Source organism: Cataglyphis hispanica, chromosome 26 (genome assembly GCF_021464435.1).
Source record: "Cataglyphis hispanica isolate Lineage 1 chromosome 26, ULB_Chis1_1.0, whole genome shotgun sequence".
NCBI classification, from domain to species: domain Eukaryota; kingdom Metazoa; phylum Arthropoda; class Insecta; order Hymenoptera; family Formicidae; genus Cataglyphis; species Cataglyphis hispanica.
Genome location: NC_065979.1, coordinates 1,518,739 through 1,543,019, shown reverse-complemented (window position 1 = coordinate 1,543,019; position 24,281 = coordinate 1,518,739). Strand labels below are relative to the sequence as shown.

At 34.3% G+C, this 24,281-nt stretch overlaps 1 protein-coding gene across 1 annotated transcript in view; it reads right to left on the bottom strand.

Annotated features, from left to right (window-relative positions):
* The window catches only part of LOC126858587 (cuticlin-4), an 81,536-nt gene that overhangs the window by 6,288 nt on the left and 50,967 nt on the right, over positions 1-24,281 (bottom strand). The gene's annotated exons all lie outside the window — the stretch shown is intronic.

Below are 24,281 nucleotides of genomic sequence, written 5' to 3'. Positions count from 1 at the left end.
CATCCAACGAAAGGAGGCTAACGATCCAAAAATTCAGTCGTGATAAATTTGCATAATCGTCGAATCATTTCGCTTTTGCGGATCTCGTTCTGGCGAGAAACTCGTGACGAAATCGGAGGATTTCAGCTAGCGCTCGGAGATAGAATCCGGAGAAGAAACGCTCCGGTGAGCGAGCATCTACGTATTTAGCACCTAGGTCGTCACGCTCGTTAAGATTTTCGACGAAGATTACCGGATGTATCTTTACGAAATTTCGCTGAAATCCTCCGACTAATTTTTTTAGATTTTAAAGATATTTAACGCGTTAGGAAAGTTCCATAATGTACTTCGATTAATTCAGTTAACTCATTACTTCAAGTTCCAACGAATTGAACAGGGGCGGTTAATCAATCCTGGAACTCATTATAGCCGAATACTAAATACGAAACTCGAAGTAATTGTCGCATCCGAAGCGTTATTAAAGTGTCAGATTAATTAATTAATTAATCTACTCCCGAAAACGCGCACAAAGCGCAGATAACGCACGCTTGATAACACATTGTTGCGCCAACTACCCCTCATCCTTTTTTCCCTACTCGAATTATTACAAATAATTTTTACTTTTCAGTTTCTAATCTCTTCCTCTAACGACGACGACGACGATGACGATGACGATGGCAAAAGAATGATGAATTTAAGGAGAACAGGCCGGTTTGAATTTCCGAAAAATGAGTACATTTTTTAGATTTTTTTACAGCGCAACGATTTAATAAATTTTTTTTTACAATATTAATACAATATTATTAGATATTTAAATAAAAACTTTCAGCTTAAAAAAATTATTTTTTTAAATTATGCGAATATTTGTAGAGCTCCAATTTTAGAAGACGACACAGCATTCATAAGAATGTTCGTTTATCATATCTCAAATTATAAATACAATTTTTTTTTAAACATATTAATAGCTATCTGTTGTTCAAACATTTTTCAAAATTTAAAAAAATAAAAATGGCATGTTAAAAAAAAGTTCCGTTTGTTAAAAAATTTTTCTCTTATAACAAAAAATATCTTTTTTAAATTCATGACAAAAAAAGCGAATCGGATTAAAAAAGACTTCGTTAACAGATACGGAATCTTATTAGAAATTCGCATACAAAATTTGAAAAAAATATAACTACAAATATTCGCATAATTTAAAAAAAAACTTTTAAGCTGAAAGTATTTAATAATATGTATTAATATTGTAAAAAAAATTAAAGTTTTTGTCAAGTCATTGCGCTGCAAAAAATCTAAGAAATGTACTCATTTTTCGAGAGCTCAAAAACGGATACGCTCCTTTAATAACGCATTTATTTAATTGTGATGTAATTGTGTCGATTTATCTTCCTATTTAAGGATAAGAAAATTCGCAAATCGACGGTCGCGTAAAATGTTACTCAAAACGCTAAATCGAGAGATGTGTGAGAACGCTGTCCATTGTTCGAGCGCTGCGTATCCGTGTTTCGATGCCGCGAGTGTCGCAATTTATACGACGGGGGTCTACATTTTACTATCTTTTCAAGGAGCAAGTATAGTAATACGCGGTCACGTTTCTCTCCTGGCCACTTTCAATATTGCAGCAGCGGCAGCAGCAACAGCCGTCGCCGTCGCCTGTCCTTGCACCCCGCCAGCAAAAACCGGACCGCGGCTCCTTCTCCTCTCCCGTCTCGATTCCGTCTCGCTCGTCCGAGATATCCAGAAAAGGAATACCTACATATAATTTACATTCTCGCTGATTCCCTCGTGGACTTTACCTTCGCCATTGTGTTTCCTTCGGATCTCCCTTATGAAGCATGGAAGTCCGCCTCTCTTCCAGCAACTAAATATAATCTTCGTCTTTGATCAATCTTTCTGCTACAAATTATGTCTTTCTTCGCGAATAAATATTATATTATTTCTCAATCGTTGAAAATCTTTCTCTCAATCATATTTTACTTCTGACATTATCTAATATTTTATCATGATATTTCCTTTTGCGAAGAATAAATTTCGTTTCCACTTCTGATTTTGTATTTAAAAAAATGACTCATTTATATAGAGACAGTTTCTGTTTAATTTATGATTTTTTCTGCTTTATTTTTCTTCAAATCCCATCGCAGGTATTTAAGTTCTTTCGCGAACAAGTCCTTTTCCAGATATCAGCGATCGGATTTCAGTAGTTGTCTGTGTTGGCAGACAACCGTCATTAATGCGATGATCGCTAATAAGGGTATCCGTAATCGACGAGTTTCCTGCCAGTTCCACGGACAATGAATGTAATCAAATGGATAATCATCGTTCTTAAAGACCTCGATCGGCCTCGACGAGAATCGAAAGGAAGTCTCGAACTTGGTTACCCTTGGAAGTGGGCACACACTAACTATTCGGTAATGTCATGGCATGATAAAATTAATTTTCTACTTGGTATTACACTACACGTCACTTTTATACGAGAGTGTAATGCATAAAAAATTCGCTGTTATTATATAATACATAGATTATATGTACAACTCGCCGATATATATATTGCATAGAAAATTAGTTCACATTGCACGTTTAATTTACTTTAATAAAATTTACGGACGAATATCATAATCATTAATGATATTACATAATGCTGCGTCAAGTTTCTTCCTTTATTAATTATATAAAATATATATAGAATAATCCGTAATTCGCGATACAACCGGCAAGAGACTGATTCTACATGAAAAAATAATTCAAAATTGTAGAATAATTTTTTTTTTTTTTTATATAGAGCTTCGTTTTTGATAAAATTGATTTTAAATATTAATCGAGTACGCATGCTTGGCTTAAGACGCTGTTAAGCGGATCTTGATACAGATCACTATTTATTTTTCTGTTTTAAATATACACTTTAATATATGATATACAAATTAAAGTAAGACACGATATTTTCTTTAGAAAATTTAAAAAAATTTTTTTTTTATTTTATGCAATTTTGATTTATTTTGTTAAGAAAAATCAGCTTCTTGCCGGTTGTTTCACGAATCACGGACCACTCGTACTAACATTGTATCAAATTAATTTTTTGCTTAAGGAGAATAGTATTTAATAAATTAAAATTCCAATCTCTTTCTCGCAGCAATCGAGGGAGGGAGCGAGCGAACGGACTGGCTGTTGCGAATTCCTAGACGAGCACCGGGTATATCGAGCAGGCAACGACCTTCGACGGAGCCTCTCTCAGCGTTCGACCTCAGCAAGGATACTCGCAATCTGCGGTGCATCGGCCCGAGAGAGCCCGGAGAAACGTCAGATCGTCGACTTTACGTTTCGCACACCCACCTAGCAACCGGCGAGCGGGGATCTCCGCCAGCTTTATTACGGTAGTGTAGAGGGAAGAATGCACGAGGCGGGGGCCCGGTGTCCCCCCATTACGGTCCTGTGACCGGTCTATTTTTTTTATTTTTTTATTTTTTTTCTTTCCACTGCATACCACTATACGCGCCAATAGCAGGACACTGTCACGCGATACGGGTTCGCGGAGCAAAAAGACGGACGCTTCTAGCGTCGTGTTCTTTCCTTAGTTCTTGCCATTTCTATATTTTTAGATCGATCCTAAAAATGATTCTCGCTCCTTTAAAAAAGTATCATCTTTTTTAAGTCTCATATGTGTACACACTTTTTAATATATTTTTTTAAGAGAGAAAGTAAATGACATTACAAGAATTGTAATGTCAATTGCTTCGGAGATGTCAATTATCGATATGTTTGCTATTTAATGTCCTTCAACTGAATAGGTTTATTTTTATTATTTATTAAAAATTTGAGAGATTCCTTCCATTTTAAAAAAGATCGTTTGTGCTCATCCGATCGTTACATTGTCTATAAGCCATGAAATTTCCTGAAGTATTTGAACTTCAAGGAATTTCTATTTCAATTCATTTACATTCACATGCGTGACTACTCTTCCTGAATCGTGTATAAAGATATTTCAGATCTTAAGATAGCTTTCTTCCTTTTCTCCCCTAGAGTGGTGCAGCACACCGATGGTATTTTTTGACATTGAATGCCTGTCCGACATATCCTTAGTAAAGATACGATAAATTGCTTTACCTCTGTTAATTACCCGATACAAGGCATTTGCAAGATCCTTCATCTCGATAACTTGCGTATCCTTCAGACATACACATTCTTGAATTATAAAATTAAATGTTCCTCTAATTGTTGCTAGCAACTGCTTTCAATGATTGTCGCGACAGTATCATTTCGTGCATCTCTGACGTGATCATGATCTTCAAGAAAATTCGCCGCGATTATGATCATATTAAATTGTGAAAATTGATTGCCGGATGAGATCACCGGTATTTTTCAATTAATTCGATATTGTATACAGGATGTTTCTAAATAAGTGTGAAAAATTTTAGGAGATGTATCTTTGTCAAAAATTAAGGTCTTTGGTCTTTCATATATTCCTGTATCTCTCCCTGAAGATTTCTTAAAAAAAAAGGGTAAAAATTAGGTTTTTTTAAATTATAATTTTGTGTTGTTTCTGTTCCATTTTTTCTAACATTTACTATAATTTTATTTTGTTTTTTTTTTATTTTATAATTTAACTTCTTGTAACTCAAAACCCATGTCATTTAGCCATGCTGATAATAAATTTTTTTTTTTAATTATTGATTTTACGAAAAAAATAAAACAAAAAAGTTTGTAAAGAAATCAAATTTTCTAACGTATATTTTTAAATTCCTTTAAAAAGTTTTAATAAAAAATTGAATAGGAGTTGTTAATATCATCCCTTTATAACAATACAGGAAAATTAAAAAAATGTTAATAAATATCCTTTCTACTAGAAAATGTCCACCAAATTTCATTTTTCTTGTTTAAAATTTGAAAAAAAGAAATAAAATTTAATTTTCGCCTCTTCTTTTGGAGTAACTAATAGGAATATATATGAATTTATATGAAAAATCTCCCTTAATTTTTTGACAAAGACTCATCTTCTAAAATTTTTCGCTTATTTAGAAACACCTTATATATTTACTGGTTTTAGCATTTATTTCTCGACAAAAGCATAGAAATTGGTTTCCAAGCAGAATCGAAATATACCCGGACATGTAAAGTATAGTTTATGGCACGCATGCGTTGAAGTACGTCTTGCGCAAATAAGTACGCTTTGTATATGTAATTTACGGACAATCCTTTGAGCTGTATCCATTACTGTATGTACATATCCATCTTGCCAGATGATCCACGATCGATGAACAGGCAGGTTTCGCGCGTGAATCAGCGTCTCTCTCCTCGAGAGATACCTCATGTCAAATCTATCATGCGAGGTGTTTTGCCGTGTCGCACCCTTTGCCCTCTGACGCGATTCATCTCGCACTTACCAGAAGGTAAGTCTTGAGAGAAATCTCGATGAAAATTTTCGTGGACTCCAGCACGCCGATAACCGAGAACCCTCCATCCTCACATCTCGCGATGTTTGCTGTTTGACGAGCGTGAGGATGTGATGGGGAAGACGGTACACGATGAATAAAAAGACGGATGTGGATCCAGAGAGAAGGACGTGCGCAAACGTCATGTACACGCGCACACGCATGTATATGACAGCCGTGCGCGAGAGTGCAAGCATGGGAGCGAGGATCACTCTAATGTCAGGTATTACATTGACGCCTACTTGACTGCGAGTCTTACGCCATTATCAGCGGTCTCTTTATCGTTATACGAACTTCAATAATCCGAGAAGAAGCGCGGAATAGCCGTACTAATGATGGAGTAGTCGGCAAAAAGGATGGCGATCAACGGCGCTTTTTGCACCCAAATAAGTCGTTATCCTTCGAATGGTAGTATCATCTTCTCTCGCCATCGTTAATATCGCTTGAGCGATCCGCTGATGATAACGAGACATTTTTATACGCGTTTCACGCTGTGATTTTTGCCCTTCGTTAAGAATCACTCGCGTAATCGAAGGGATCGCGAAGTCACGCGAGCACTCGGAGAATTTTCCCAACATTAGTTCCCGAATCTCGATCCTTTAAGATCTCTTCGCGTGAGATGAATTTTTCAGTCGATTGTGCTTTTTATTTTTTATTTTCTAAAGTATTGTAGCTAAGCTCGATTACGCAGAGCGATCATTATTGTCCATCCGCGACCGCGAGATGATTATTCGACCTGCAGGAGAGTGGATCTGCTAAAAGGCTCGAGAGAGAGGCAGTACGTCTATTACGGACATCCACTTTCTGCCCTCTGGCATGAATAGAGGGTACAGTAGCTAAGAGGTTCTCATGCAAATTGGCTCATCAACCGACTCATCAGCACCGCCTTTTCGTCATTATTATTAATGCTCTCGCGAGTCTCTTATACGTGGTACTTAACGTAATGTGGTATGTAAATGTACTAACATAGTTTCGTAATATTACAATCGTATCTGTGATTAAAGATCGTTCCGAGAGAGAGAGAAAAAGAGAGAGAGAGAGAGAGAAAGAGAAAGCATATTCATCCAATTTATCTAAACTTTATTCTAAAAAAAAAAAATATATGTATGTGTGTGTGTGTGTGTGTACACACTTATACATATACTTGAAGTTTCTGATTTCAGAATCTTTTAGTCGATTTCAATTCTTTTTATTTGTTGTAAAATTATATTATATTATAAAATAATATATTATATATTTGAAACAAAGACATTTGTCGATTAAACAAATTTTTCAGAAGTTCATCAAAGAATGCCGAAGAAAAAGATTTGCAGTATAATTGCGTTCATTAAATTTTAAAGAGCAGAGTTTTATCTTTAATTTGCTTTTTTAATGAATGTGATTCATTGACGCTTTTTCATAATATAATTTTGTAACAAATAAAAAGAATTAAAATCGAAAGATTTCGAAACTAAAAACTTCAAATTTTGTAACGCTTTTTTATTAATCTCAATCCGATTAATATATGCAATATATGATAAAGTTTCAGCTACTTACTTAAAATTGCCTTTTCTATAAAAGGAAGAAAGCTTCACCTTTAATTTTTTTTTGCATACTATATAATAAATATATGTACACGCACAATTTGAAAATTTTATCCCAAGAATGTATCTCAGTGCATTTTTTATTTCACTTATGTACATAAATATCATTTTTTTTTATTACAATATATATTGCAACACAATCTGCATTGCTATTTATTAGGATACTCCCCGGATTTTAAGAAGACGCGAAAGACAGAAGGACTAACGGCATCCGAGAGAAGATGCATGCTGAAACGTCAACTTCTCGCTGCAAGCTATACGTTCGCCGCATACTCGCTCATCCGTCCAGGAGGTTGAATACAGGTAATTATAATTCATATGCGCGCGTATAGTAAACTGTCATAGAGAATTTTACATCCGTTTTGTAGCGTTGTATACGCCGTTCTGTTCATTTCCTCACGTCGGTCATGCTAATAGAATACTCGTAACAGTACGATGTACATATATATATATATATATATACTTTACATACTCGTCAATAAATTATGCCTGTGTCAATAAGCGTCAGTCGCGACGAAAAGTAGTAAAAAAAAAAAAAGAATTATCCGACATTTTTACGCAAATGAAAAGGTTCGTGTAAGTTGCCATCGCGCATAAATACTATTGTAATTAAAATATAGTACGGTGTGTGCGTATAGAGGAGGGGGAGGAGCTCGATAAAAATGTCGGTATACCGTAACGCTAATTTCGCGTAAACCAGGAAGCCGCTAAGCTTCTTATTAGCCAAGGTAATTTCCTCATACCGCAACGCAAGCAGTAGAAGCAAGACGATATACCGTGTAATGCCGTGCATGCATGCATGCATGCATGCGAACGGTAGGGCATGTTCTGTCTTTCCGTCTATGATTTACGTGACGACGATCGTGCCGCGCACGCTTAATGTCCCTCGCGCGAGGGAAGAGAATCTTCCCCTCGTCGAGCGACTAACGGGATCTATGATTGGAAAATCACAGGTTTTTCCGCGAGCTTTTGCGGCCGATCATCGATACGACTGTAATGAGAAACCGTGCGCGTGCGAAAAGTATCTATCTCGACGATCGGAAGGATCCTGTCGAGAACGTGTCGAGCGAAAAATTCATCGTTGAAAAGTTTGACAGTTTAGCTCGCGGCTGTCAAAGTCTCGCGTGGATGAATGCAAATAGATTCGCACGACCAATATGACGACGGGCATCCTCTCCCGGGACTCGCCCTGCCTGTGGGGCACTTGGTGCACTTATTACGATACATCTCTCGCGGAACATTCCTCGGGTTCGACGGCCGGTCAGTTCAACAGGCAGGCGGCGACGGCGACTGCGGCTGCAGCTGCAGCGGCACTGCTTCGGCCAGCTGACTGCACGCTCCCGTCTCTCTCTCTCTCTCTCTCTCTCTCTCACACACACACACACACACCACGGCAGCGACGTACGAACTTCTGGCGCTAAGCCCGGAGGATCACGACATTCGGAATGTTAAGGTAACACGCGTCCATCATCAAGGAGGTTGAATTGATCATCGATGACCTCGTGACTTTTCCCACACCGAACTGCGTTCTCGCGTCGTGAGAAGACGGCAACGCGATGAAAAAATGAATCTTTTTAAAGATATATGTGTCATGTATCAAAACATTGACAAGAGCATCAAAATTTCGTAGATTGTTCTACTATTTTTTTCTGAATATCCGTGCAAAACTTGAGCATAATTTTCTTAGCGCTTTGAAAATTATTTAGGGTAAAATTAAATTATTGATTCTTATGGAAAACAAATATTTATACAAATAATAACTTGATTTAGATCCACTTATTCGTTTGAAAGTTTTTACTAAAAATTGTAGAATAATCTTATATAATAATCTATCTCTCTCTCTCTTTCTGCAAAGGAGGTATTACGATCAAAAGTTTTTATCATGAAATAAGAAAAATTTTAGTTACAATTATTTTCTTTTACGTCAAAAACCATATTATTTTGTGATATTTTAATTTTTTTTTTTAAATCCGGATTTATTTATTTAATTTTTCGAAAACTATAAAAGAAATATAATAAAAAATATATATATTTTTTTTTTTGACAGTTTTTTGCTACTATTGTACAGCCAAAACATCAACACATTAAGCTAATCAAAATTATAAAAAAAAATAATTACTTTAAAAACAAGCTCAATTTATACATCATACAGTTCGCGAGAATAAATTCATAAAATTCCATTTATTATTTCTATTTACACACACACACACATATGTATACATATGGATATGTGTATTTTATTTCTTTTTTTTCAAATATTTTTCTCATATATTACAAAACGTATAAGATTATAAATAGACTTTTGTCACGAATAAATGATTTAAAAAGTGAGCATTTATAGGCATTTTCTGTTTTAAGTGTAAAAAGAATGCCCCCCCGCAGCAACGACAGTCACGTTAACGGAAATAGCGATGCGTTAAGAGATGAAATCATGCGGCAAGCACACGATCGGCTCCGGGTATAGAGAGGCGGAAACGCGTGAAAAAATGCCGCGGATCGACCGGTCGATGTGGATACGCGCCGCTCATTATACCGTCCCCGTCCAATATTCCGCGCGCAACATCCCCGTGGAATCTCTCGGAATTTTCGCGACTCGGAATTTTTATTCCGCTCGAAATATGCGCGCATCGCTAAAAATAGCCGCACGAATCGGGGATTCACGCGCGAGGATTTCCCTCTCTTTTTGCTTCGCCGCGGGAGCGTGCATTCACGCACGATGCATCGCCACCAGGATTGGATAATTTTTTTTTTTAAATTAAGTTAAGTTTGAAGTGGTCTAAAAATGGTCTAAAAATTAACTAAGTTTAAAAGTTACTTAAACAAAAATTAACTCAGTTGGAATTAAGTTGAAAAATTATTAATTAAATTCTTATTAAAATGATTAAATTATTAAAATTAAAATTATTATCTCATTAAAGTTAAAACTTTAATATTGATAAATTATTTTAATTTGCATAAGAAAAATTAACGTTAATGCATTTAAAATTAAAAGTTATTACTTTTTCAACTTTTTAATTGTTCAACTAGTTACTATCCAATCCTGATCGACGAACAGCCTGTCAAATTATTTTACCTGCTATACGTCACCGTTAATTACATAGTAAGGCCGAAGATCGGCATTTAACGCGGTCGCACGCAGCCACTTAGTTATCTTGTATAATTATTGGGTGCGGTCTTGCCAAGAGAGAAAGAGAGAAAAAAAATATACACGGCACATCCGGAGGATGTGAATTATCGAAGAAGAGAGAAACGTGAAATATTCGCCCCTTAATCCAACGCAATCATCGTTATGTCTTACCATCTACATCTGACAAGGATTCTTTAGACGCTTTCTAGAGATTTTTATATACTTCCATATATGAGGCTCCGTATAATTAATTCGAATAAAATTTGTAGGAGCATCTTTCGATAATAATACTTCAACTCTTCATATAAGTGAGATGGAGAAATGTCTCGAAATTTTTAGAAATAAAAAATGAATAACGATCGTGTAATTGTAGGAAAATTTAAAGTTTGTCGTAATACAATGCAGAGAAAATAGCGAGGAGGGAAATCTCCATTAGCGCAATCGGTACATATAATTGCATGCCACACATCACGGTTTGGTCAAACTACAGTCTGGCTTTACATAGAAGTATGTCAATGAAATTCAGAAGCACTTCGCGATGCGTACCAATGAGAGTAAGAATGTAACATTACAGTATGCATGTGACATCTGCCATGATGTAAGAAAATGACGAAGTTACTGACGGCGACAGTAAAAATAATGTTTTTATAACTCCTTGCGTAATATCGCTTTGCGAAAGAAATAGCGCAACTCATCAGCAATTGAATGACAGGATACTAAGAATAGAAATAAAAAATAAAAATATGCAGATGTGTTAAAATCAGAATTGATAGAGTATACTGATAGAGTGTAATATAAAATTATACGTATACTTGATAAAGTATTATATAAAATTTGTCTAAATAAGTGCAAAAAAATTTTAGGAGATGATTCTTTGTCGAAAATTAAGAGGAATCTTTCTTATATAAACATATACTTCTATATTCCTTCCTGAGCAGATATTCTTCTCCAAAGGAGGTAAAAATTAAATTTTTATTTTTATTTTTTTCAAACTTTGGACAAGTTAAAAAAGTAAAATTTAGTTATATTTTTCACTGGTACAAAGGATATTTATTACTCCTCTCGTATCGTTATATTTTAAAAAATTGATTTAAAAAAATAAAAGATTTTTCAAAATTAGTTTAAAAAAATAAAAGAGGAAAAAAAGTTTCTAATTATTTAGAAATATTTTTTTTAAATCAATAGTTTTCAAGTCAAAAAATAAAATATTTTATCATGAACAGCATAGATTTCGAATTATAAAAACTTGAATTTTAGGATAAAAGAACAAGCAAAACAAAATTATAGTAAATATTGCAAAAAGACAATACAAAATTATAATTAAAAAAAACCTTATTCTCACCTCCTCTTTTGAAGGAGTAACTCTTTGGGAGGGAGGGATTATCAAAGTATATATTTATATGAAAGACTATAATTTTTGACAACAAATCATCTCCGAAAATTTTGCCTATTTATTTAAAAACACCCTGTATAATTTCAAACGCAAGATTTAATCTTTTAAACTACTTTATGTCGCGAAAGATGTGGGCGCAATTTTATATAGACAGAGCAGGAAAATTCAACGGAAACAATTATTTGTAATCTTAGGACGAGAGAGTCGAATCGCAGATGACGTAGACATCCCAAAATTGGTATTTGCGTGGGTAGTTTTATTCGGTGGATGACAAAGACGATATTGCATCCTTTCTCGCGTGTCCTTGCGAGTCTCGTATAAGAAATCGAGTTTCTTGACGCGCCCACACGTCGCCAAGTTCCCCTCCTCGGGCAATGCTTAAATCGAAATGTTTCTCATGGGGGCGTCCATCCCTCGTCTGCAAAAAATTAAACCACGGGTATTTGTAGACAAGGTGAAATCCGTCGCGACATTAACCCACCCACGTTTCTCGTACGCGTCGTCTCTTATTAGCGAGAGGCTGAATAAAGCCGCGCGATTTTGCAACGAACTCGCGCTTTCGCGCGGTGAGCAACGTTGGCGTCATCGACATTTTCGGATGACCGTCTTTTCGAACGACAGTCAACCTCGTCAAAAGCCATGTATTCCTGTCACTTTCACGCTTAATATTCGTCGATGATGTTTGCCTCTAGATATGTCTCTGCCGTTTTAGAAATTATTTTTTAATTAAAAAAATTTATTTTTTAAATTAAATTTTTAATATTTTTTAATTTAATTAAACAAAGAAATATGTCATTTATATATAATAAAAATATGAAAATTATATTATTCTTTTCTTCTTTGTAAAAATTATATACGAGATTGGAAATATATATATATATTTCTATAATAAGAGATTACAATGAGAGAGTACTGAAGATATATTTTCCAGAGATTATCTGAGCGGCTATATCGCAGTTAGAATTATCTAATTAAACCTTACCTCTGTAGATACGTAACTGAATTACTCATCGGAACTACAATTTCTTCGAATCCTCCCAATTGCCTTGACTACCACGAGGTAGCAAGCAGTTCATCATCACGCGAACACGGCTACCGTAGCTCCGCAACGACCTTCTCCTTCAGAGGGAGGTGTACGTCCGATGGAACACGGAAGGTACGATGGAAGCGAAGCCGAAGGGAAAAGACGGATTCGAGTTCAGGGCAAGAAACGAGTTAAGGACGAAAAGGAAGGATGAGAAGCGAAACGCGGAGAGCTCCAGCGAGCGGCACGAGTTAATGACGCGAGAAGCTCGGGAAAATGATTTCAGCGTACTGGCCGTCGCGAATTATTATTCCCTTCCCTTCGTCCACTCGACGCTTTTCTTTTCGCGGCTCTCGTCGGCTTTTTTCCGAGAGGCTTTATTCTCTCGCACCTGATTCGTCCTGTCCTTCTCGCCTCTCGCTTTTTAATCCGCCTTCCTTTTAAGCCTCCTTCGACATACTTGGCCAACTTCTACATTCTCGTTTCCCTCCTCTCTGCTCTTTAATCGATCGATTTACTCTTGATGATTCTTTAATTCCTTTTGCCGAGATCTCGCGTCCTCTCGCCAGTTACTGCTTTTAAAAGGCCTCTTGAAACCGGACTTTCAATCGAGTGACATATATATCATGTATGAATATGTATATGAAAATACGGACGCGTATGTGTTTTGCCTTTTAGCTGAAAACATCGATGATCTCACGATTATTAATGTCTTCGCATAAATCGTATGGTTGTACCGTTATCGGATGCTTGAATAATGAATATAAAACCTGACAGCGATGGTCAACATTATGGTTGGTCAAGGAAAATATCTGATTCGGCATTTCTGATGGATTTTATTCTCCAAGTCTCAATCACGGAAATTCGGATGATCTTTTTTCATCCGCAATCAACATTTAGAGCGCGAATTTTCTCACAGCATATCTATAAGCCACAGAATCGCTACTCCCGTTGTCCAAGAAGGAAAAACGCTCATGATATTGAATGACCTTGGTTACCAACGTTTATAGCGCTTAAGTATTGCCTACGCAGCAATGACTGCTTGGACGCACGGATTTGTGTAATTGCGCGAAACGGCCTCTTACAAGCGTTATTATGAGCTTGCACCGATTTGCTTCGACGAGCTCACGTTGTGGATTTACGTGTATTTAGCTGCGAGAATAATTTCCCTCATTTTATCCAGTTCGTTTATCCAGCTAATTTAGCGACCGCTTTGAGAATGTACAGACTGGTGTGAACCGGTGTGAAGTTAGCACCGCATTTTCAAAAATCGAAAGTTTTATAGAGAGTTCTATTTGCACCCCAAATAGTTCTATAGTTCCTGATAGGTTTTAGAAATAGTTCCGGCAAAAAACCTAAAAAAATTGCATTTTGAAAATATGACCACTGGTGTGACCACTACGAGACCTTTTAAACTTTACTTGCTTTTCGCATACCGTACTAATATCTTGGATACATTTTATATTTTGCTCTATTCCAATAATCTTGCCATCTTCCAATAATCTAAACTAATTACTGTTTCTTTGAAATAATTAATAAAGCGATATATTGGTCCTTTTAACAATTTTTATGAAAATATGTATTTATATATTTTTTAAGCAATATATACAATATATGTCGTAGCTAGATTATATAATCTGTCGTTTTATAAACGAGTCTAGACATTTTTTAAACGTCTAAGAAAATTAATAGGTAATTATATTATAATATTAATATTAAGTAATTATGTGTATTTTTAAATGAGATAAAGATAGTATGACGCTTGTATTACTTATTGTATTTATGAATATTATTTATTATAATTAAGATTTTATAAAAGTAACATAAATAAAATTCTTGAAAATAATATTTGAAAAGAAATATAAGCGTTAAAAAATAAAAAGAATTTATTATGATTATTTTATCAAATGTAATATAAAGTAAAGTTAGTAAAAACGCGCTATTCATAATATGATTGAAATAAATCAATCTAAAACATTATACAAATCGTCGCATTTGACAAACTTGACGGGTCGCTTGTTAGCGTCTTCTAAAAAAAAACTAAAATTCTCAGCCAGATTGGAAAATATTTCATTTTCAATCATTGAGAATAAGCCAATGATTTGAGAATAAGACCGCACTTTATAAAATGCCCAGACATTTTATAAAACGGCGAATTATTACATAATCTAGCTATGACATATGCATATATTATTTATAATAAAAAATTAATCATTATTTTAGATCGAACGAGATACCATAGAACTTCAGAAGCTCGACAAACAAGAAGATCCGATTCTCGAAGCTCGAAAGACTTGCCTCTGGCTTCAGTCAACTCGCCATGAACATTCCGCGTCCTATCTCGCGTGCGATTTCTTTCCGCGCGGGCTCCGGGCGAATTCTTTTAATATAACTAACGCGTGGATGGATCATGTCAAACCGAGCCGTCAGCCAACGAAGCGAAATTTCTTCGCTCACCAAGAGTTGCGCTTACTCGCAGCGCTCGCCTTTACGAGGTCGGTAGCCAGCGAGCTTCTTCTTCTTCGACGCTGAACGATCGTCTCGCTGAAGATTTGCTTACGGGAGAGATTAAATGGCTGTTCGCTCCAGCGGTTATTTAAACGGGATATCACGGACGAGGCGACGACTCTTCCGCGAGCATCGCTATTGAATAATCGTGGGAGAGATATCCCGTCGAGATTCGAACTCTCCTCTCCTCTCGTCTCTTCCACATCCTGACTGTACACTTCCTGCACGCCCAAGATCAAGCATAAATTCCAGCTATAACCGTCACGACGTATAACTTAATCCCTGAACCTCGACCGCGGCCAGTCCGGGTCGAGGTTTCTCATCTTCCGGATAGCTTATCCGGTGGATTTATGGGAAACCTCGATCACACCGACAACTATGGATCGCTTTCCTCGGCAAGGAAGAATATGGGATATCCGGTAACGCGAATGAAAAGCTTTCCGTGTAATTTCGAAAGTAATAGTACCTTGGCGTACATATACAGAATTATTTTATAAATCCAATGATATATACAAAAACTTCCTATCGTTAATTAATATTTCTTTAATAATATAAATATAAGATAATAAAATAAAGAAGATATATTTAATATAAATTTTCTAAATTTAATTAAATATAAATTTAATTAGACAAATTTCCTAAATTTAATTAGATATAAATTTCCTAAATTTAATTAGATATAAATTTCCTAAATTTAATTAGATATAAATTTAATTAGATTTATACAAAAATATAGAATATTATACAAATTTTCTAAATTGATATAAAAAGAAACTAAATGATTGATGTTGGTTTTTTTTTCTCCTATGTATTTAAGTTTGATTTTTTTCACCAAGCGAGGCAGCTTTGCTTCAAAACTCCTGCTGAAGAAACATACAACAAACATCCATAATAAAGGCCTTTAAAAAGAGCTAGAAAACATTGGAATGACGTTCGAAGTCCGGTATTCCGGATAATGCGGCACGTATACACGCTCGTCTCGGCGCCAGCATTGTTGCCTTCTTGTCTCCTCGGAGCGACGAGGATCGATGGCACTGGAGCGTTGAAAAGGGGCGCCAGCCAAGTCTTTCTCCGGTAAAAGAGGAGACCGGTCTCGCCGTGGAGTTACGGGCGAGTGTATCCTTGCGAACAGCCGTCTTCAGCAACTTGAAAAACTAGCCGACGCGACCAACGCGGCGGCGGCTTGTTCGCCCTCAGTCAGAGGTCAACGAGGTTGAGAGGACTTATACATTGATCCTATATACTCTCAAGAGCGCATTTGTAAACAGTGACTCTCAAAAAAGAGAAAAAACATCGGACACATCGGCTGAAATTTTTCTAAAATCTTTGTAGAAAGAGCAATGCTTTAGAAATAATTTTAAACTAATTCGTATAGTACATATTCGGCATAAATATACTACGTAAGAAAATTAAAGGGCCACTATGACACGCCGTTTTAATTTTTAATAGCATAAAAAATATCCTATTTAATATAAGAGTATTAAGAAATAATTGTCTTAAGAAAAATTAAGATTCTTATTAATAAATTAAAATTATGTCGAGATAATAAAAATTTGAAATTATTTTTATTAAAACATAAATTTAATTTATATCATTATTATTGTGTCCTGACATAATAATAATTCAATTAATTAAATTTATGTTTTACTATAATAATAATTGAATTAAAATTATGTCTAGACATAAAAATAATTCCGAATTTTTATTATGTCCCGACATAATTTTAATTCATAGAATTATTATTACGTTATGACATAACTTTATTTCATCAAATTAATATTATGTTACTTAAAATGTTTTTGCTATTAAAAAGTATAACAGCGTATCATATTTGATTTTACTTCACAATCACTAGTGAATAACTCGGCGGAAAAAAATCACAGGACATTCATTAAAAAAGCAAATTAAAGATGAAACTCTGCTCTTTCAAATTTAACTAACGAAATTATACTGCAAATTATTTTCTTCGGCTTTTGAAAAATTTTTGTTTAATCGACGGACGTCGCTTTTTTCATAACGTAATTTTGTAACAAATAAAAAGAATTAAAATCGATTAAAAGAAATTAGAAACTTCAAGCTTTATAACGCTTTTTTATTGAAGGAAGAAAATAGCCCTTTAATTTTTTTGCCGTATATCGATTTCGTCTGTTACTTCAATCATTATTGCTTATTTGAGTAAGTACGATTTACAAGTGAAAGTTTTCACCTTAAAATTTATTAACAGGCGTTCCGCCTTCAAGAATATTCGCCAGGTTAATGGAAAGTCTACAAGGTCGCATTTAGATTCGCGCGACTCAAACCGCAGAACAATAGGTCGTTTAAAAAGGAGGTATTCCCGGAGAGGACGCATCCTCTCGATTCTATCCACTATGCGCAGAAAGCGGGCAGCCTCTTCTCCGACCCTTACAAGGCTCGAAGAAACCTTGCACTCGTCACGTATGCAACAGTGATGCTCAATCCGACCAAAATCGCCCACGAAAAATGTCAATTATTATCATATATATAGTGATCGTTGAACGGTCCTTCTCTAAGCTTTCGTTGCGTGACGCGCATATCAAGATAAAAATTAATTGAATATTAAATTAAGTTTCATAAATTAAGTTCATAAATTAAGTTCATAAATTAAGTTTCATAAATTAAGTTTCATAAAAGCTCACAGAATCGAATATAGAATTAAAGTTACGTGAGCGTCGCTTTGCAAAATTCGAACGATGATTGGTAGCGAATAACGAAAGAGTATGCTAACGATTGATATAAATCTCGTTTATCACTCTTCGAATCATCTTCATTTATCGCATTGTAAGGTGAATCAATCTTGCCCAGGTACGGTGACCTTGCTCTATCGTGAAAACGTAACGGACGGCGTAACGGTGTTACTATTAGAGGCGTAATTCGCCGTGACAGAGACGCACCGGAGTGCATTAAAATGTCGTATGTGACTTTTTGCCAAAGTGCGAAGAAAGAGGAGGGGATGTCATTACAGCGCACCAGAGAGTGAAGCGAGCTGTACCTCGGACACTTCGGTAAAATAAAATGTTAGATGCCCGTTAACTAAATCTGTTCGCCCCGATGCATACATGATGCGCAAAGTGCCCGTTATGATAATCATTATTTCGTCATTTCTCTTTATACAGATGATGCTGGAAAAATATTTTTCGTGCCCGTTATGTTTGTAACACATCTATCTACCCTATTTGACGGAGTAAATTAATATCTAACTTTATATTTATATTTATAATTAATTTATTATTTTTATTATTAATTTATTATTATTTCTATTATTAATTTATTATTAATTTTTATTATTAATATGTTAATTAATATCTGTTTAAAGATTGAAGAAATACATTGGTATGTAAAATTTAAAATTAAAGTTAATTATATTTTTATTTATAATTAATAATTAATTTATAATTATTATTTATAATTAATAAGTGTAACTGTTTCGAGATTGAAGAAATACATTAATATATAAAATCGTTAAAATAAAATCATCATGAAAAAATAAAAAAATGCGAAACCTGGAAAATTTAATTTTAATACTCTAATATTGCTTTATTATATCTTTACTGTCACAAGTTTGACTTTAAATTCGCTGTAATTAATTACGCTTTCAAGTAAAAAAAGAAAAAAAATTCGGAGCCATCGCGAATATTTTGGTAAGAGGTGGGACGAGAAGCAGATATCCATTTCGGAGGAAACGAAAGAAGTGAAAGTCGATCGATTAATTCCCGGGTTCGAAAGATACATCGGTCATCGGTGGGTAGGATAATCACGAGATGACCATGTTGAGCATCAACGAGTTCTTTCTCACGACGTTTCCTTACGCCAATAATTATATACGGCGCGTAAGAGAGCAAAATTATAGCCGCCCATGCGGCCTCAAGTGACTAGTGGATCCTCGAGAAATTTTATTTGTACATTTTGCAGCTATCACAGAATTTTATACGTTCGTATCATCTCGGATCTATACTTTATTCAGTGAGAAAAATTGAAAAACGTGTGCTGTCTCGACGAGATATTTAATTAGAGAGGAAAATTACCATATTTATAATTTATACTTCCACGTAATATATACTATCCCCTTGAAATATACTTCAAATTAAGATTTTTTCACGCTCTATATAAGATTCGTAAAAGTGATAAGAAAGTTATATTATAGAGGAATATATATATATATATATATATATATATATATATATATATATACATATATTTATTAGCTGCCGTTTATAGATAATAAAAGCTGCTTGAGCTCGCATTACGAATCGCGATTAACCCTTCGCCGAGTTTTTGAGTTAATCGTCGACCCCGCCAGTCCATAAAGCAAAATCGAGGGTAGGACAGCCCTTGGGATGATAAGTTCAGCAAAAAAAGACTGTCGCTAAGGGAGCGCGAGCAGCAAGCGGGGCAAAAACAGCATGTAATTTCCAAGCCTCGGGGCTACGATTTTACGATTTAATTGGACCTCGAGTAGAGGAATGGCGGTTCGCCTATAGCCGGTGGTTACCTCACTGCTAGGAAGATATTATCCAGGTCTATCCCGAGCGGGCAAGGGCACCACTGTTCGCCTGTCTAATGGTGGTGGTACGAGAATATAAGATGTATTAAGGATGTATGTGTGTCATATGTCCAAACATTCACAAAAGCATGAAAATTTCGTAGACTGTTCTACTATTTTTTTTTTTTTCGAGTATCTGTGCAAAAAAATGAGCACAATTCTCTTAACGGTTTGGAAATTATTTAAGTTTAAAATTAGTATTGATTCTTATAAAAAATCGCGTGTTGCAGCATTTATTAACAAATATAAAAAAAAAAAAAAACATTGTCAACAAAATAAAAATTTTCACATATATTAAGAAAACCCTATAATAAATATTTATGCAAAACTTGATTTAAATCCACTTACTCGTTTTAAAAATTATTTATTAAAAATTGTAGAAAAATATTATTAATATCTGTATTAATATAAAATATCTGTCTCTCTTTTTCCGCAAATTACTCATTTTTTTATTTCTTGCAGTTGATTTCAGAGAGTATAAACAAAAATTTTTATCATAAATTAGGAAAAATATTATATAATTACAACTATTTTCTTTTAAGAAAATATTAAAAATCATTTTATTTTGTAATATTTCAATTATTTTTATAATTCAAATTTATTTATTTGATTTCTCAAACAGTATAAACGTAAGAAATGTTTCTTTTTTTAATTTTATCGGTTTTTTGACAGCTGCTATTTGACAGCCAAAACATTCTTAAACGAATTCGACGCGAGATATCCTGGCAGATTTCATCGAAGAGAGATGGATGCTTCTTTGCATCTTATAACGATTTACTGATCTTTTATAATTATTTCCCTTCATCGCATCTGAATCAATAATCGCGAATATTTCTATGAACGCATCGTCCATTTTATGCGTGAAATTTGTACTTCTTTACAAAAATATATGCACAGAGATTAATTTCAATCTTAGAAAACATGTGTATGTGTATGTGCGCGCGCAAATTTTGTTATACTATAATATTATAAACGCGCGCGCCATTTATTTTATATGTATGTGTATATAATTACATATTACATATTAATTCTAGTTTTCCATTTTTTCAAAATAAATTAAATAAAAATTACACACCCACTTAATATTTAGATTATCAAATGTGTCGCTCATTGTCAGTTATGACAAGCTTTTATTAATATAAAGTAATGTATCGTCAAGATAATAAATTAGCAAAAAAAGATAATAATATTGCCAGTATCGATTTAATAAACTCCGTAATATATTAATTGATAATTCAATAATTGATTTATAATTTAAAACACATGTATAATTTAATATTCCGTTTGTATATACGTCATAGCACGGAAAATATTTCGGCAACGAATAATCAAAACATAACATAGTATACGGCCTTGACGATGTAAACATTAGCGCGCTAGTCTTATGGCTTTATCATTCTCACGGCGACACTCGAACAGTAAGGAACGCGAAACATTCCACAAAATTTCTCTACTAAACGCGATCGCGACAAGTATCGGGAAATAATTTGATATCATAAATAATTAATTATCTTTCACTTTAAATTTTGAATAATAGGTAATTATATCATAATGGATAAAATCCGAAGCGCGTATTTTGCGTGACGTTTTAATCGAGAATCGAAATGATTAAAATCAAAATTGTAAATTATTGTTTAATCGCAATCTTTCTCTCTCTCTTTCTCTCTTTATAAACAATAATTACTTGTTTTAAAATACTTGATTTTTAATTATATTTCATATTTTCTTGTTATTCAATTTTTTGATAATTTAAATATGATTTGACTTGAGAACGCGTAAATATAAAATAGTCAAATTGTAGGTTCGAATAATGATTAACATAATAATAAGCTCCATTATATATTAATCGTTTATTAAATAATTCGTTTATTAATTAATCTATAATTTAAATAATTCGTTTATTAATCCATAATTTATTAAATGCTTGTATTATTTAATATTCGACACCGTATATACGTCATAGCACGCAACATATTTTCGGCCGCGAAAACAATAACATTGTATTCGGCCTTGGCTGCATAAACATTGGCGCGCTATCATTTACGTATTTCGACTTTGGTTGGCATTTGTGCGACGATATTCGAGCAGGAAAGTGGTCGTGCGAAACGCTCCGTCGAATTCTTTCTTTAAGCGCGATCGCGAGCAGTATCGAAAAATTTATTTGTTATAATATATTTAATAATTAATTAATATTTGTAAATAATATGTAAGATATATATATCGCGATGATAAATCTTGAATCGCATTTAATTTATTCATTTAGTCACACACACACACACACACACACACACACACACACACACACACACACACACACACACACACACACACACACACAAAAGTAAGAATTAAAGTATAGGAAAGCAAATTTTAAATTATCGTTATTACGTTTTTACCGTTTTTATCGTAATTATCGTTATCACGATTTTTATGGACAATAATTATTTTTTTAACAAAACAGAATCAAATATACTTTTTTCCGTGATGCTATATCATTTGACTTTTCAACGATTTAGATATAATTTGGATTAAGAACGTGCTGTAAAAAGATTAAATCATAAAACCGAATAATTAATATAACGCTAAACTCCGTGATATATTAATCGTTTAATAAATAATTGATCCACAATTTTAAAGACTAATATAACTTTTATATTTCGCACATATGTATATTTCATAGTACGTAATATATTTCGACAGCAAAATAATATGATTAATATCTAACATGGTATTTGGTCTTGGCGGTGTAAACATTGACGCGCGTAAATATTGTTTACGTTCACGGCCTTGTTATTGACGAACACATTGAATAGAACAATAGTGGGGTGAGACGCTCAAATTCCTTTCGTGTTATCATTCGTACGATGACACTCGAACAGTAATATAATAGTGCGATACGCTCCGTTAAATTCTTTTCCTATACGCGATCGTGATAATTATCGGAAAATATTTTGATAAGATTAATATTTAGTTATCTTTTACATATCTTAGATAACACGTAATTATATCGCAACGATCAATCTTGAGATGTGTATTTCGCGCGTGATGTATACACATATAATCAAGAATCGAAGTGACAGAAATCAAAATTATAAATTATTATTCCATCGCAATCTTTCTCTCTCTTTGTAAGCAATAATTATTTCTTAAAAAATACTTAAAGTTCAATTATATTTCGTTCGATGCTTTTTCGTTTAACTTTTCGACGATTTAAATATGATACAGATTAAAAATGCATAATAAAATTATCAAATCGCAGGTTCAAGTAATTAATATAACGATGAGCTCCGTGATATTAATCGCTTATTAGATAATTGATCTATTATTTAATAATAATTTAAAATATTTGTATAATTTATTCCGTTTGTATATATGTCATAATACGTAAAATATTTTCGGCTCTGAAAAATCAATAACATGGTATTCGGCTTTAGCGATGTAAACATTAGCGCGCTATTGTTAACAAGTTTATGCTTTACGGCCTTATCATTCACACGACGACACACGAACAGTAGAGAGATATTCTGTTAAATTTCTTTTTTAAACGCAATTGCGACAAATATTAAAATATAATTCGCTATTATTGTTATAATTATCAATTAATTATTTTTTAAAAATAAGAAATAAAAAATAATAATTCAACAATAGAAATAGTATTGCTGTAACGTGGCGCGTGATTTTATCATCGTGTAAATGTTGAGCAAAATAGTATTTTTCAAGTTTTCTCTTACGATATAATATGTGTCTCGTATGATTGTTCCGTGATCGGGAGTGTCAGTGCAAAGTATCGAGCTGCGATCGTTGCATATTCGACTAATCGTAATTAAAACTGTGTTTTCGCGAGTGAATGTGAAAGTCATGAGAAAACGACAAGAGATGAACAAGAGGAGAAAAGTAAGTCCTAAAAAGTATGCGACGATGGATGAAGCAGAGGTATGTGTGATAAATAATTTATTTCTATTTGCCATCTATATTAATTTTAAAATATATACTTTAAAATATATATTTTAAAATATATTGCTCTTTCTTATTTTGTTTCTTCAACAATGTAGAAAAATCCAATCTAAATTATCGTATAATATAACATATATCACTTGTTTTATCAAAACATATCTACACCGCATCTCTTTTAATCGAGAGAAAAGAGGGATGCGATATAGATAATTTATGCTCAAGTATAATCTCACGTTATACATATATAATTTTGTAATATGATATATATATATCATATTAAAAAATTATATACGTATAATACCCTCCTAGGGTGTAACCTTGGCGTGGTGGGAGGGCATAGTACCCGGATGGTACCTTAAGGGCCTTAAAGGCCTCCTGAGGTTACTGAGAAGGGGAAACCAAGCACCCAACGCCGTCGTCGCTGTCATCGTGCCGCGGACGGCTCGTCGTATCGTTAATGCTGTCAACGTGTCGCGAACGGCTTATCGCGGCGTCGGTTCCGTCAACGTGTCGCGGACGGTTTTCGCGTCGCGACGCCGATCCCGTGTCCCGTCATCGTGCCGCGGACGGTTTTCGCGTCGTCGCGTGTCCATACTGCATTGCCACGAGTCGTACAATGACTCATATGTGGCACGCACATCTGTGGAGGACTTAGTGCGTTGCCTTGTTGCTTGTCATCGGAGCGTACGAGCAACGAGAGAGTCGCGTAACCGCATAACCGCGTTTTCGCGT